Source organism: Macaca nemestrina, chromosome 5 (assembly GCF_043159975.1).
Source record: "Macaca nemestrina isolate mMacNem1 chromosome 5, mMacNem.hap1, whole genome shotgun sequence".
NCBI classification, from domain to species: Eukaryota; Metazoa; Chordata; class Mammalia; order Primates; family Cercopithecidae; genus Macaca; species Macaca nemestrina.
In genome coordinates, this window is record NC_092129.1 from 168,259,523 (window position 1) to 168,275,163 (window position 15,641).

Below are 15,641 nucleotides of genomic sequence, written 5' to 3' on the forward strand. Positions count from 1 at the left end.
TCCAGAGATGTAGAGCTGGAATCTACACACAGAAGTGTGAGGGGTCCAGCAATTCCTAAGAAACAAGAGGATCCAGATCTGAGCCCCCAACTCTGCCACTCCCTCCCCTCTGGCATCACTATCTGGATGAAACTGGGCTAAGGGAAATTTCAGGGAGAGTCTAAAATGGGTGCATGTGGAGTGGTGTCACGTTCCCATGGTAATAGAAAGTCAGGAGGGAGGCCTTATAAGATACTATTTTTGATTCCCAGATCTTTTTAGCACTGATTGTCAAAGCCATCTCCATGTCTCCCTCCACCTCCCTTATAGCCCTCCCAAAGTGCAGGGGCCCTTTAACTGTTGCCAAAGGTTAGTTATCTGATCAATTCTCCATCAGCTGTCTGAAAACTCAAAGATCAACCCATTCTTCCTTCTCACTGACCCCTAACCACCAACCTGACTTGGCAGATTTTTCTTTCTTCTAGGGGACAGGGCCATTGACAGCACACATGGCAGGCCGTATTCATTTATGCTAATGGGAACAAAGTTAATTGTTTGGTAAGCAATTAGTTAAACATACAGATTGGCCGCACAATTTTGCCCAAGCAGAACACGGTTACTGTCTTTCTGTCATCCATATAGACCAGGGTTCTACAAAGCTCTGTATTTATACATCAGTAAAAAAGTCAAATTCTTTTGATATATGAAGTGAAGGGACTGCCAGGCCTTTACCCCTTCCTACTTCTCACTACTTTTAGAAGATGCTTTATATCATTATAAATGAGCCAGTTATCAACGTATTTGCCTCTCAGATCCAATGTCAACCTTCATAGCTGCTCTGCCATAATCCACCGTACTCTAAGCATTTCTCCCTTAGAGTGAAAGTGATAGAAACTTTGTCAGTAGAGGGTGCTGCAGAGACACTTCAGGAAGAAGGAGGCTTCTCTTCCTGACTCTAGTTGCCACATTTTGCTTTTCTTGTCCCTACCACAGTCTGTCAATGGGGCATGGCTGCAGAGACACCTGATGATGTTCTGCCCCAGCCACACACCTGCAGTCCCTCAGTGACCAGTACAGTCCTGCTTGGGCCTAGTGATCACCTTCCCATGGCCCTTCCCATGTGGACACCAAGCGATACAGGCCTTCCACCCATTGTGGAGCCCCAACTCCCTCTGTGCCCCTGTCCACCTGTCCGCTCGCCTGTATCTCAGAGGGCTGTCTCTTGTTGCTCAGCACCAATGGATGAGCTAGAACTGGAAACCCAGCAAAATTATCTGCTACCTCTGGGCTGCAACCACACCTTCTCCAGCAAGGTCTGAACCTCAGGCTTGGCAGGTGGGGACCCTCCCAAGTTTGTCCCTCCTTAGATACTCTCCCTCAGTCCTATGGTATCCTTTAGGGTTATCTTTACATCTTGATGGTTACTTTCCTATCATAACTCAGTAATTTTTTATACTAAACTTCCCTGTGTAAATGGCTGTGTATTTTCTGTCTCCTGATGGGACTCCTGTGGATTCACCGTCTGTCCATACGGGAGTGACTTGGGTATCTAGCAGTCTCCCAGATGACCATTAATTTGACCACCACTTGAAGCCTCACTCTTTGCTTCCTGGACTTTTTCTGTATTCAGCAAGGCTCCAGTGAATTAGTCAGAAAGACTTTGGTTGATCAATGAATGTTTCTGCTTAATAGTTTTGCGAACTTTCACTCAATGATACTCATTCTCTCTTTGTAAATAATGATTTTTTTTTCAGGCAAAATGGATAAAAACATTGGTTAAAAAAACCCAACCTTTCTTAAAAGAGACTCTATTCAGCTCCTAAGAAACTCTTCTTTATCTGGAAGGATATAGAGAGCCAACTTGTGCTGTTTTCTGCTATTGTAATATTCATGAACTCCAGCTGAACACATAGGCTCCACCAGTCTAAAGTAACTAAGTGATCAGTATATTCTTTTAATAAGAAGGGTTTTGAGAATGGCATGTGAGTAATTCTGGCCTCCATCATCTGAAGACACTGTGAGCACGGAGGCTGAAAGATGAAATGGTAACTCTGTTATCTTGCTTATTGCAATCCTTTCCATAACCCTGGGGAGTGTGACAGCCGCCACTCCAGACTGATTATCATACATTTATGGATTGAAACACAGAAGGTATTGATCAGCTTTCCAGGTAGCAATCTCTTTTCAAAGCAACTGCCAGTTCGAAGAATTCATTTTCTTTTGTGCTGCTGAAAGCTAGTTGATTTTCAGAGCATGTTCTTACCTAATGGCATAAAGATTGAAGCTGTATTTTTTTTTAATAATGAGCTTTTAATTAGAAGAAACTTTTTAGTAAATTGGATGATAAGAGCTTTTTACAGAAAGGAAAATCAATTTGAAAATAACTTGTTTTCATCAGGTCTTGTTGTGAATGGTTGGTTGCTCTTGAGAACAGAGTAAGATCTATCCATGGGACAAACACACTGGAATTACAAAGGACACATCAGTAACATACTGTTAGCAACAGTTGTCTTGGAAAACACATTCAACAAAAGTATCTTCCCTATGAAAGGGACTCTTCTAAAAATCTGAAAATTAAAAAGAAAAATTGTATTAGATTTAAACTTGGAATCTCACCCCAGAGACATAGTTTTATAAGTAATGGCGTCAATGGCCACTTACGTAGAAAATAAAATCCCAGGAAAAAAACCTCCTCTGTACCTGTCTTGTCATTGTGAACAAAGCATTTTCATTAAAGACCATTTCTTTAGGGCTTTCAGGGTTTGGAGCTTCAAGAGTTATTTATTGAAATGCAGATATTCCTAGTAGGAATCACCCTTTAAGTCTTCAGGAATTAACTTTATCAGGGTTAAGTCTATCAAGTTGCTTTGTAATCATGACAGTTCCACAAACAGAGACACAAGTAATATTTCTTGGGCTAGAGGTACTGGGAGAGTGACTATCCATTGTTCTACAGCATTTTGTTCCTTATAGGTTCATCTCTTGCTTAGTACATGAAGAATTGCTTGAAGCATACATGGTCCATGTATCCTCCTAGACAGGTGAGCCAAGTCCTCAGGATGCAATATACCTAGAAACACATTCTAAGCAACTTCTATTTGTTCTAGTATTTTTTGGTCATATTTTGCTTTTGGGTAATATCATAAAAAATCCATATAATAAACAGCCTTCTGAAGTGCATCATTGCATTTACTGTAAGATCATTGTCAAAGACTTTGCCCATTGCCTCATATACTGTGTTCTGGAAATGCAGGAATTCACTGCCTAGTCCTGGAAACAATGACATTTACTAGTTCTCTGGGACAACTGGTTTCTTTAACATTATGGATACTGTGAAGTGTTCTATAGACTCAGCTTCCTTTTTTATTTTTATTTTTTGCCACTTGCTCTAAAGACTACAATCAAATTTATATCTCATTCATATTTTTATTCTCACTTCTGACTTCACTATATGTTCCCACTTTTGTTTTCCTTTCATCTTTTATGCATATTTTAAATTTATGCTCATTGGTGTATAGTGTGTATATATGTCATATGAATCTGTGTGTAACATACATGTGTGTTATAAAGTTGTGTGTTTACTAGAACCTTATCTACAAAGCTGCCTTAAATCCTTTATAGAACAAAGCAAATTCTAAACACATGACAGTTTTATTTAATTCTCACAACAACCCTATGAGATAGATTTAGTCACATGGGTATAGTTACACAATTATATATCCATCTTATAGGGTTGTTGTAAGAGTGGATATAGTTATCTATCCAATTTTTTAAATGAATAAACCTCAAAGTTGTAAAATTCCTTATCAAAGAAACAAAACTATTAACAGAGCTAATCTGAAACCCAATTTCTTTTCAGTTTTTAATTCAAAACCCCATGCTTTTTCTCCCATCCTTAATACCATGTTAAAGAAGAAAAAGACACTAAAAGGGATAATGGAAAGTCACAATTTGCGCTAGGAAGAGTCATTTCCCATTTTTGCTGTACAAACAGAATGTTTAAATAAACACAATTAAACCATCTTAGCTCCTAGAGTAAAATATCCTAAAATCAGGCATCTGACAGGACCCATCCTAAATGGACAGACAAGCACAGTGGGACCACTTGGGTGGTCAATCTGTATTTAGTAGAACCTAGACATTTAAGAAACCTCCCTCAGTACTTGTTAACGAGTTGGTTTTGTAATCTCTTCCTTATACCCTGCATTCAGAGGCTTGGGAATTGCATTTATGTATGCTGAATTTGATTAGTTGACATGACCTCTTTCTTTTCAACAAATAAAACATGAAACTTCAATCTCCAAACCTCTTTGTACATTTATTTTTAATGAGTAATGTTCCCTCATCAGACAATCAAATCACGAGGTCACACAGAGAAGCCTGGAATCTGAACAAGATACCAAATAAAACCTATAAGGAAAAAAATTGCCTGAATGAATTGTTCTCTGGCTGTCAAGATCAGTTAAAGGTACTTGTGATCTTAAGAAACATACACATACATGAAGGAAACCAAGCACATTTCTTATTTCATCATTATCTCTGTGAATATGGGAATTCATTGTAGGGAAGGAGAACAACTCATAAAAATGTGTTTGGCCTTGTTTTGGCCCTTATTTTCAAGGCTCATAAATACCCATATGCCAGGTACCTAATTAGTGTTATAATCTAAGTTAATAGGACAGGCTATTAACTTGTGACAAAATTGCTGGTGGGGGGTAATGCATAGAATTAAAAATGCCACTCAATCAAATACAGAGGGCTCTGCTCTGATTGCCCTCTGGAAGAGGATGAAACCTGAACTCACATCCTGAGTTAGAAAGGGCCTTAGAGGACAGCTAGTCCAAATGTTCCGCTTGATTCTGTTTGAATACCTCCAGTATTGGAGAACTCTCCACCTCCCAAAGCACCTATTTCATTTTCAAGGCATTCTGATGGCCCAAGGACTTCTAATCACAACCCGGGTGGGTCTTCTACCTAGAATTAAACTCTTGGCAGCAGAGCACACTCTCCCATAATAAGAACCTCTACGGGATCTTTCCATTGCTTTTGTGAGGTCACTAGAAATAAGGGAAACACAGTCAAGTGTCTCCATCTGAAAGACAGCTAAAATGCCATTTGAGCAGGTCATATGTTGTAGGACATGAGACTAATTTGAAGAATGGCTGGCTATGTACTGTAAGAGAGGAACAACCAAGTTGTCTTTGAGGGCCTGGAGTCTGCATGTAGGGGAAGGGAGTAGCTATTAACAAAGTTGAGTAAGCAGTTTGTTGTATGGGTTGTAAAAGGAAATCACTAGCAGCATACACCTTTTGTCCCAGCTACTCCGGGGGCTGGGGCAGGAGTATCACCTGAGCCTTGGGAGGTTGAGGCTGCAGTGAGCTGTGATCACACCACTGCACTCCAGCCTAGGCAACAGAGCGAGACCCTGCCTCAAAAAAAAAAGTGTTGGGGGTAATCACTAGCACCAACCACACTCTTTGCAGATGGGAACTCTTCTTGAACATCTCCAACAACTATGAACTTGCCACCCAACAAAGAAACTAAGATATTGACATTAACTTGATGTATGTTACCCATACGCTCGTCATTCTTCCCATCTCTCAGCCTTCTCCCATCCAAGATAACCACTATATTGTTTATCACTCTTTTGTTTTTACGTATCTCTAGTTTTATCACATATATTCATTCCCAAAATATATTGTTTAGCTTTACTTTTTAATTTTGTAAAAAGGATACACTTGGCCAGATGCGGTGGCTCACGCCTGTAATCCCAGCACTTTGGGAGGCTGAGGAGGGTGGATCACCTGAGGTCGAGAGTTCAAGACCAGCTTGACCAACATGGAGAAACCTTATCTCTACTAAAAATACAAAATTATCCAGGCGTGGTGGTGGGTGCTTGTAATCCCAGCTACTTGGGAGGCTGAGGCAGAAGAATTGCTTGAGCCCAGGAGGCAGAGGTTGCAGTGAGCTGAGATCACGCCATTATACTCCATCCTGGGCAACAAGAGTAAAACTCTGTCTCAAAAAAAAAGGGTACACTCTGTAGTTAATATTCTACTTATTTTTTTCACTGAATATTAAATTGTTAAGACTCATTCATATTGTTGCATGTAGTTTATTCATTTTTATTACTATATAATATTCCACTGTGTACATATGCCTCACTTCGTTCATTCTCCTGTCAATGGGCATTTGGCTTGTTTCAAGGATTTTGCTAGTACAAGTAGAGCATCTATGTATATTCTTGTACATGTACAAAAGTATATTTATAAGAATAACTACTTGGATTATATAGTATGTGAAAACTCAATTGTCCAACTTAATGCCAAACTGCTTTCAAAGATGGTTATAATAATTTACGCTCTTATCAACAATGTATATATAAGAAATTTTGCTAGTGCCAGGTGTGGTGGCTCATGCCTGTAATCCCAACACATTGGGAGGCCAAGGCAGGTGGATCACCTGAACCCAGGAGTTTGGGACCAGCCTGGGCAACATGGTGAAACTGCATCTCTGCAAAAGAATACAACAATTAGCTGGGCGTGGTGGTGTGTGCCTGTAGTCCCAGCTACTCAGGAGGCTGAGGTGGGAGGATTACATAACCCCAGCATTTACATATATTATATATATATGAATCAATATGATATAAAGATAGATACATGTATGTTTTTCTCTGATTATTAAAGAAATATATGTCCCCTGGTGGAAACATTGAAAAATAGAGACATTATAACACACACACAGAGAAATTCCATCACACTAAAATAATAATCATTAAACATTTTGATGTGTATTTTTTCAATCTGTTTTCTATGTAAGTAAATATACTTATTCTCTTTTTATTTTTTAAAACTGGAGTAATACTCTTTTGTAACATGCCATTTTCACTTAACATTATGTCTGAAATGTTTCCTTGTATTATTAGGCACTCTGGAACAATGATTTTAATGGCTATACTGCAGTCTATCATATGGAAGAACTATATTTATTTCACCAATTCCTTATGATTGGGTTTTGATTGTCTTCCAATTCTATCATTTTAGATAATTCTGTAATAAATGTTCTTTAGATACATTCATATTTATTTCCTTAGAGTAAATTCCTAAGGGTGAAATTGGATGGTCAAATTTTTAAGACTTTGGATAAATATTTCTAAATAGTCCACTGATTTACTCTGCTCTATGTCCAGCAGTGTTTGAAAATGCCTGTTTTCTGCACTCTGGATATCACTAGGTATTACCATAAAAAGTAAAATATTTTCCAATTTGATTAGTGATAAGGGGCTATTTCTCTTGGTGACATTTATATCTCATTTATTTTCTTTACTTGCTAGTAAAGTTAATTTGTTTAATAAAAGATATTTATTAGCCATTGGTATTTCATATTTTCATGTTCTGCTCTTTATTTGGTCTTTCAAATGGTCAATTTGATTCCTTCTTCTTGATTTGTACATTCTCTTTATGCATTAAGGATAGATTATTTGTCATTTATCGACGCTGCAGTTTATCCCATTTTTGATCCAAATGACTGATGAAATTGAAGGCAGTATAATAAAGTGATGTAAAATTTTGCATAAAACAGAAAGAAAAGGTGCTTCCCAGAGCCCTGCAAGGTCCCCATGCAGGTAATACGGCCAAGTAAAAGAGGGAAGCGCTTACTCAAACATATGTTGAATGACAAAGCACAGCAAAGCCCACACTCCTGGGATGACGCAACATGCGAGCAGCCTGTTTCCAGCCCTGATAGGCCCCTGTAATGAGTCTAGCCATGATTGTCACTGTGACAAAGGCCTCGGGGCTTTCCTGTCTCCTAAAAATCAGCTTCATATCAATTAGTATGTTTAGCATGTCACCAGGGACAAGAGGGAGAAACAGTACTTCCTCCTGAGATAAACACTTCCATTTAGAGCTCATTAATAAAACCAGCTCAGGAAGTTGTAATCATAACTTAAGCAACAAAGACACACTTCCAGGTCAATGCTTTTGGGAGCAGGTTCATTTTCATCGCTTGCTAAGGACCATACTAGGGCTTTAAGACGCAGTCAAAATCTTTGCCTCAGCAAGACTTTAGAGCTCGTTTAAACTCCCAGCATGCTCTTAGGTCCAGTATTAACTTTTCCATGTTTAATGTTTATTTTTGATAAGAGAAATAAGTATATCATAGTTTGTAACTGGGCACTCTGGGAATGAATAAAGAACAGTAACTGGAATCAGGAGGGAGATCCCCTGGGGACTGGACGTAAATAGTTGTCTTGAAATCCAGAAAAGTAAAATAACTTAGGCATGTTACTGTCGGGTTTTGATTCTTACACATAAATATTTTTATGTTCTTGCCCTCTGCTGCTCAATTTTGGTGCTTTGAATAAGGATTTCAATGATGTGAACTTCAACCTAGCACCTCCTCCTTCTCTCTACCACCCAACTTCAAATCAAGAACTGAGAGGGCAATCAATTACACACGGATGATAAATTCTAAGGCCAGTGAAGTGATGACACTTTAAAACTAGTTGCTGAGTTTAAGATAAGAGGAAAAACTGTCTGGTGGAGTCTCTATTTTCATTCCCTTAGCCTTTTATACTAGTCAGGATAATTAGTGCTGGCTGCTGTAACAAACAATCCCCTAAGCGCCATGGTTTAGTAAGACACAGGTTTATGTTCCTTTTACCTCACAGTCCAATGCACAGCAGGCAGCTCTTTGCAGAGGCTGTCCTCCAAATAATGACTTGGGGATCCAGGCTCCTTTCATCTTGGGGTGCTGCCATCCAAAGTGTGGCAGGTAGCTCTAATGGAAGGTAGCTGTGAAAGAGGGAGAGAGAATATGGAGCTGGTGGAAAATGATGCAGGGGTTTTATAGCCATTGTCTAAAGCCTGGTAGCATAAGGCCAGGCATGGTGGCTCACACCTGTAATCCCAACACTTTGGGAGATCGAGGTAGGAGGACCACGTAAGCTCAGGATTTTCAGACCAGCCTGGCAAGATGGCAAGATCCCATCACTACAAAGCAATAATAAAAAGAATTAGCCTGATGTGGTGGTGCACACCTCCCAGCTACTGAGGAGGCTGAAGTGGGAGGATCACTTGAACCCAGCAGGCCAAGGCTGCAGTGAGCCATGATTGCACTATTGCACTCCAGCCTGGGCAACAGAGTAAGACCCCAGCTCAAAAAAAAAAAAAAAAAAAAAAAAAAAAAAAAGAGAGAGAGAGAAATAAAATACAATATAATAAAATCTGGTAGCATGGCCCCAAACTAACTGTAAAGGAAGCTGAGGGCTGGGCACAGTGGCTCACACCTGTAATCCCAGCACTCTGGGAGGCCAAGGCAGGTGGATCACTTGAGGTCAGGAGTTCGAGACCAGCCTGGCCAACATGGTGAAACCTCATCTCTACTAAAAATACAAAAATTAGCATGGTGGCAAGTGCCTGTAATCCCAGCTACTCAGGAGGCTGAGGCATGAGAATCACTTGAACCTGAAAGGTGGAGGTTGCAGTGAGCTGAGATCACGCCACTGCACTCCAGCCTATGTGACAGAGTGAGAATGTGTCTCAAAAGAAGAAGAAGAAGAAGAAGAAGAAGAAGAAGAAGAAGAAGAAGAAGAAGAAGAAGAAGCAGCAGCAGCAGCAGCAGCAGCAGCTGAGAAGCATATATTCCTTTGTGCCTAGGAGAAAGAAAAGGAAATGAAATTTGGTAACTGCACAGCATCGTCTGTACCACATCTTGGTTGGTTTTACCCATATAATGATATGAACAGCTAAAAGGCCTTTTTAGCCCCTCTCTTTCTATACTTCTCACCAGGATACATTAAATCTCCACATCACCATCCCTTTCTTTAAGACTTGGCAGAATGGATTAAAAGAGTCTTATGACTCTTTACAAAGAGTTACCTTTTGAGGAATGCTCTATCCTGAATGCTTTTTTCTGTCTCAGTTGTTCTCAGCATCTTAGGAAGGTAGAGTCAGCTGCTTCCCACTCTAACCGCATCAGATTATAGCAGGGGGTGTGCATAAGGGAGAGGAAAACTACATAGGCTGGACCTGAGGCAGCCCAGACACCTCGGAGCTGGCTGGTGCAAACAAGACAAAAAGAGACGACTCACACCAACTTGCTCCAAACAGCTCCATCAAATGCTTTCTTTCATGAATTGAAAATGTGAAGGGAACAAAGTGAGATCAGGCCTTCAGCTTTAGGTTGTTATCCTGAGATGCCCCAACAAATTTCCCTATTGCTGCATAGAAAGAAAACTGTCACCTTTGGTAACAGCATGCCATAAAATAAACCCTATTTTTATAAGTTGTCTCAGTCAATCATTTAGTTCATTAGAGATTTTTGGGGAAATTCCAAATGTGGCCTAAGAGTTCTCTGGCACATCAGAGAAGGACAAATGAAATCACTGCTCTTAAGCAAGGTCAGTCAAGGAAGGATGTGGATAGTCAGGGGCCCATAGCAATTTTGAAATCTTATCAGGTTCCCCCTACCTAAGGGATAGGAAATGTTCCTTAATTAAGCCTCGGTTCTGCTTCCTGGGAATAAGTCCCAAGTCCATTGTTCTACATGATTCTTGACTCTACTCTATGGATGTCCCTCTGTTTTCAAATCTTTCTTGGCTATGTAAAAATAGCATTGTAGAATATGCCCTCTTAGAAGGGTGATCAACTGTCCCCACTTATCCAGGACTGAGAGTTTCCTGGGTTGCAGGGTTTTCTGTGCTAAAACCAGGAAAATCCCAGGCAAACCAGGTCACCCTGCTACCTTCTTGGCAGCTGGAGAACTTTCTTAGCCTGCTTCCTGCTGGTAGCAAGTTGGAGAATCAAGTTTGTTTTTTTTGTTTGCTTGTTTGTTTTTGTTTTTCTTTTTCTTTTTAGCTTGTTAATAGTCACATCTCCTTTAAGCCAGCCTAGGGTGCTTTGCGCAAGATACCTCACTCAAAAACTTTGTTGACTTTTTGTATTTCATTCTCAACAACTCTATGTGACAAATTATACCCACAATTTGTTTTGAGACATGCAGTATACTTATTAACAGTTACTTCAATATATCAGATTTCCAATATGTCAGGTCCATTATGTCCCACTGGGGAAAAAAATCTATAGCTACCTCTTTAATCCTTGCAATGATCTTTTAAAAGCTTGATTCAGTCTTTCCCCAGAGGCTGAACCTTAGTAAGCTTTTAAACTCAAAGAACTTCACAAATTTTCTCTTTTACTGGTTGGAGATGAGAAACGGTTTAATTTTTCAGCCTGGAGAGTTCCAAAATCTTTGGCCTTTCTCTATTTCCTCTCTATTCTACTTTGAAACCAATCAGTTCTTTTCTGAACTCATTCCTTTCTTTTAGTATTTGATTACATACAACACATAACAACCAGCTCACACTGTCAACATTCTGCTTCAAAACTTCCTGCTCCTCTCATCATTTAATGAAGTATGTTACTTGCCTTCCCGATTTTATCAGGTGACAATTTTACCAAGTGTTTTGCTACTGCATAACATGGGTCATCATTTTTCCAACCTCTGTCATTGTTTTGCTACTTGCTCTCTGATCCCAAAGCCGCAGCCGCATATTACAGGCAAAACCCTGCTTCTAGTACCAATGCACATATTAGAAAGGTTTTTACTGTGACAGTTCTGTAGATCAAATAATTCTAAGATCTCAGTAGATAAAATAATAAACATTCAATTTTCTACTCACATATCTGTAAGTAACCTGCAGTTCAGGTGATATTAGCTGGATTTAACTGAGCTAGGCTGGATTATAGAATTAACACCAATTCTTCATCATTTCTGGGTTCACCTTTGAGTTGAACCTCCTAAACTAGCTAAAAGGTCACCATTCCTGATGACCTTCAAGGTGATGGGTCATCTAGATGCAGACACTGATTAACAATTCTACCCAGCTGGACTGAGCCAATCTCATTAAAACGTTGCAAACAATTTCATCTCTCACACTGGGAAAAAAAATAGTTATTCATTTCACAATATCATACTTTGTTTTTATTATTGCAAAAATTATTATTCTTTCGTGAATTTACATTAAATGTCTGTTAAGTCATTTGCGGTATAGTATTTTTTAAGACGAATAATACTTTAAGCCATTGAGACCAGTAATGAAGAAAACCAATGAGACTGTTTCCAACCCACATTTATCAAGTGCTAATTATGTATACAAGAGCTGTGATGAGTAGAAAAACTGTCACTGTTTTCAACAATAATGATACTAACATATTATAATAATAATAACATAATAGTACTAACATATAATACTTGTAACATAATACTTGTATCAGGCCAGGCAGCATATTACTGCATTAAATGCAGTAATACAACATGCAAAACAATCCTCTGAGACAGGTGCTCTATTATCCCCAGTTTGTAGAAGAAAGAATTGCACAGAAAGATGAAATACTTTGCCAAGGTTTACATGTACAGTAAGTGATGGAGCAAAGATTCGAACCAAGGCAGTTTGCCATCAAAGCCCAGACTACATAAAACCAGCTTCACACTGCTTGCAACCCAGTGAAGCAGACTGCAACAGTAATGCAAAACAGAAGACAATGGACCAAAGTGGATCAAGGAGAAGGGGGCTTTTGCATAAGGCTTGGGATGACTCGTTATCAAAACTAGTTATTCACTCAGTGACCCCATGAGGTAAGAGGACACAGGAGAGGTAAGTTTTAAGGGGAAGGATATACCTAGTTACTGTTAAAGCCTAGGTTAACTGGGAAAGGGAGGACTTAAGAGAAATAAGGGGAACATTCCAGGGTGGGCTGATGGTCGTGGAATGACAGGAACGTTCTGTGCAACAATGAGAAAAGTATAGGAAGGTGGGAGATGATTTTTTATTTATTTATTTATTTTTGGAGGCAGAGTCTCACTCTCACCCATGCTGAAACGTAGTGGTGCATTCCATCTCAGCCCACTGCAACCTCCGCCACCCGGGTTCAAGTGATTCTCGTGCCTCAGCCCCTCAAGAAGCTGGAATTACAGGCATGCGCCACCATGCTCGGCTAATTTTTGTATTTTTAGTAGAGACAGGGTTTCGCCATGCTGCCCAGGCTGGTCTCCAACTGTTGATCTCAAGTGATCTGCCCACCTTGGCCTCCCAAAGTGCTGGGATTACAGGTATGAGCCACTGTGCCCTGCCTGATATTTTATGACAACACACCATTATTTAATTAAACTTGATTCAGCCTGGCCCTGCCGTAAGATTTAACTTTTCCCACCCCCCGTTTTTTCTTTAAAAAAAAAAAAACACTTCATAACCAGACATTCTCAGTAAGATCCAACTCTATTAACACAAGATTAGCCTTAGTAATACAGGTAAATGTTCCCTGCAGATGTTACCAACACAGTCAAATGCATATCATGTGGTTTCTCTCCTCTGGATTTAACTGCGGGTGACAAGCTATTATATTAACCTGCTGAGGTAATGACAATGACTACTTCAGTCTTCCCTACTCTCCTGAAGGGCTTTGGAATGATTTCTTTCCTTGCACTACTGTTACATGAAAAGATGCATATGAAAAGCACCATAGAAATGTATACATCACCACGTACATGTTAGTTGTGACTGCGTAGATTTCAAGCAGAGGATAGCTTTAATTTCAAACATTACTCTGGCTGAAGATGAAGTTATATTGAAATATCTCAGAAAATGTTAGCCAGGCAGTTTCTGAACACCAAAGGTCTAAGGATCAGGCAGGTGATAGGGTATACCCACGGTAAGCTCATGGAGATCCATGTTTAGGGTCTCCTTAGAAACCACCACATCATTCAGTCATTCAACAAATGTTTATTGAGCTCCTACTCTATGCCAGGCATTGTTCTACATGATGGGTATTTAGGGTTGAATGTGATCGACAAGACTCCCATCCAAAAGCAAAGACTCTCGAGCCAAACTACTTCAATTGAAAGTTGCCACTTATGAGCTAGGTGACCTTGAGGACATTTCTTTTCCTCCATTTCCTCATCTGAAAAAAAGGATAGGAATGTTATGAGGATTAAATGTTATGAGGATTAAATATTAAATTAGTTAATATAGCTAATACATTTAGAAAAATGCCAGGCTCATAGCAATGCTATGTAAATGCTTGTTAAATAAATGGAGTATATTTAGTAAATCAAGATAGGCATTAAATCAAAATACAAAGTAATGACATAATTTGGTAAAACAGGGTAATGTGGAAAAGGGTGACAGGGTCCCCTTCAGTTTGGGTCCTCAGGGAGGGCAGTCTTCAAGCGGAGACCTGGATGACAAGAAGGAACTGGATGGTGGAAGGACTAAGTCCGGAGAGCTTCAGGTCAGGAGACTAGAACAGGAGTGAGCTTAGCATGTTCTATTAGGTTGGTGCAAAAGACATTGCCGGTTTTGCCATTACTTTTAAAGGCAAAAGTCGCAATTACTTTTTCACCAACCTGACAGTAACAGACAGAAAGCTAAGCCTAGCTGTGACATATGGAGCAAATGAGAGATGGTGGGAGATGGTGGAAGATGTGGGAAGAAGATCAGAGACAGGCAGAGGCCAGGTCATGTGGGGCTTAGTGTATTGGTGGCTGGGATGAAGAGTTTTGAGTTCATTCAAAGGGAAATTCAAGGGTTCTGAGCAGGGAAGCAACAGAGTTTGATGTGTGGTTTAGGAAAGTCACTTGGCTGCTATGAAGAGAATAGACATGGGGATGTAAGAGTGGGAGCCAGAGGCCAGACAGGCAGCTATTACTGTTGCTCAGGTGAGAAGCGATGCTAGCTTGGACGGGGATGTATATGATAGAGAGGGAGCAAATAGAACAGATGTGGGATGTGGTTTGAAAGTAGAATGGGCAAGATGGTAGTATATAGGATGTGAGAGTGATGAAAACAAAGGAAAGAGTGGGTTGAAGAACTGGGTAGATGGTCGTACCAGATGGAAATACGAAAGTGATAGAGAGATAGACTACAAGGTGGGGAGACACTGGGCATCCAGGAATATTGAGCAAATGGCTAGAAAACCTAAGCATCAGTCCCAGCTGTACCTCTTCCTGGCATTGCAACTTTGAGCAACAATCCCACTCTCATTCTAGTTTCCATCATCAATGAAATGAGAATGGTAGTATCTTCCCCCATCACTTCTTCTTCTTCTTCTTCTTTTTTTTTTTTTTTTTTTTTTTTGAGACAGAGTCTTGTCTATCACCTAGGCTGGAGTGCAGTGTCACAATCTCGGCTTACTGCAACCTCCACCTCCCGGGTTCAAGTGATTCTTCTGCCTCATCCTCCTGAGTAGCTGGGATTATAGGTGCGCACCACCATGCCCGGCTAATTTTATTCTGTGTTTTTAGTAGAGACGGGGTTTCACCATGTTGGTCAGGGTGGTCTCGAACTCCTGATCTTGTGACCCGCCCGCCTCAGTCTCCCAAAGTGCTGGGATTACAGGCTTGAGCCACCACAAGCCTGGCCTACTTCTTAGAGAGTTCTTAAGAATCACATTAGAGGCCAGGAAGTTCTAGGCTGCAGTGCATTATGATTGAAGCTGTGAACAGCCACTGCATTCCAGCCTGGACAACACAGCAAGACCCCATCTCTTAAAAAAACCTCAAGCCATCCTCTAGCCTCAGCCACACAAGTAGCTGGGACTACAGGTACACCTGGCACTTGTCTCCTGAATATTAAGCTTTTAATTTTTTGTTTCTATCACTCT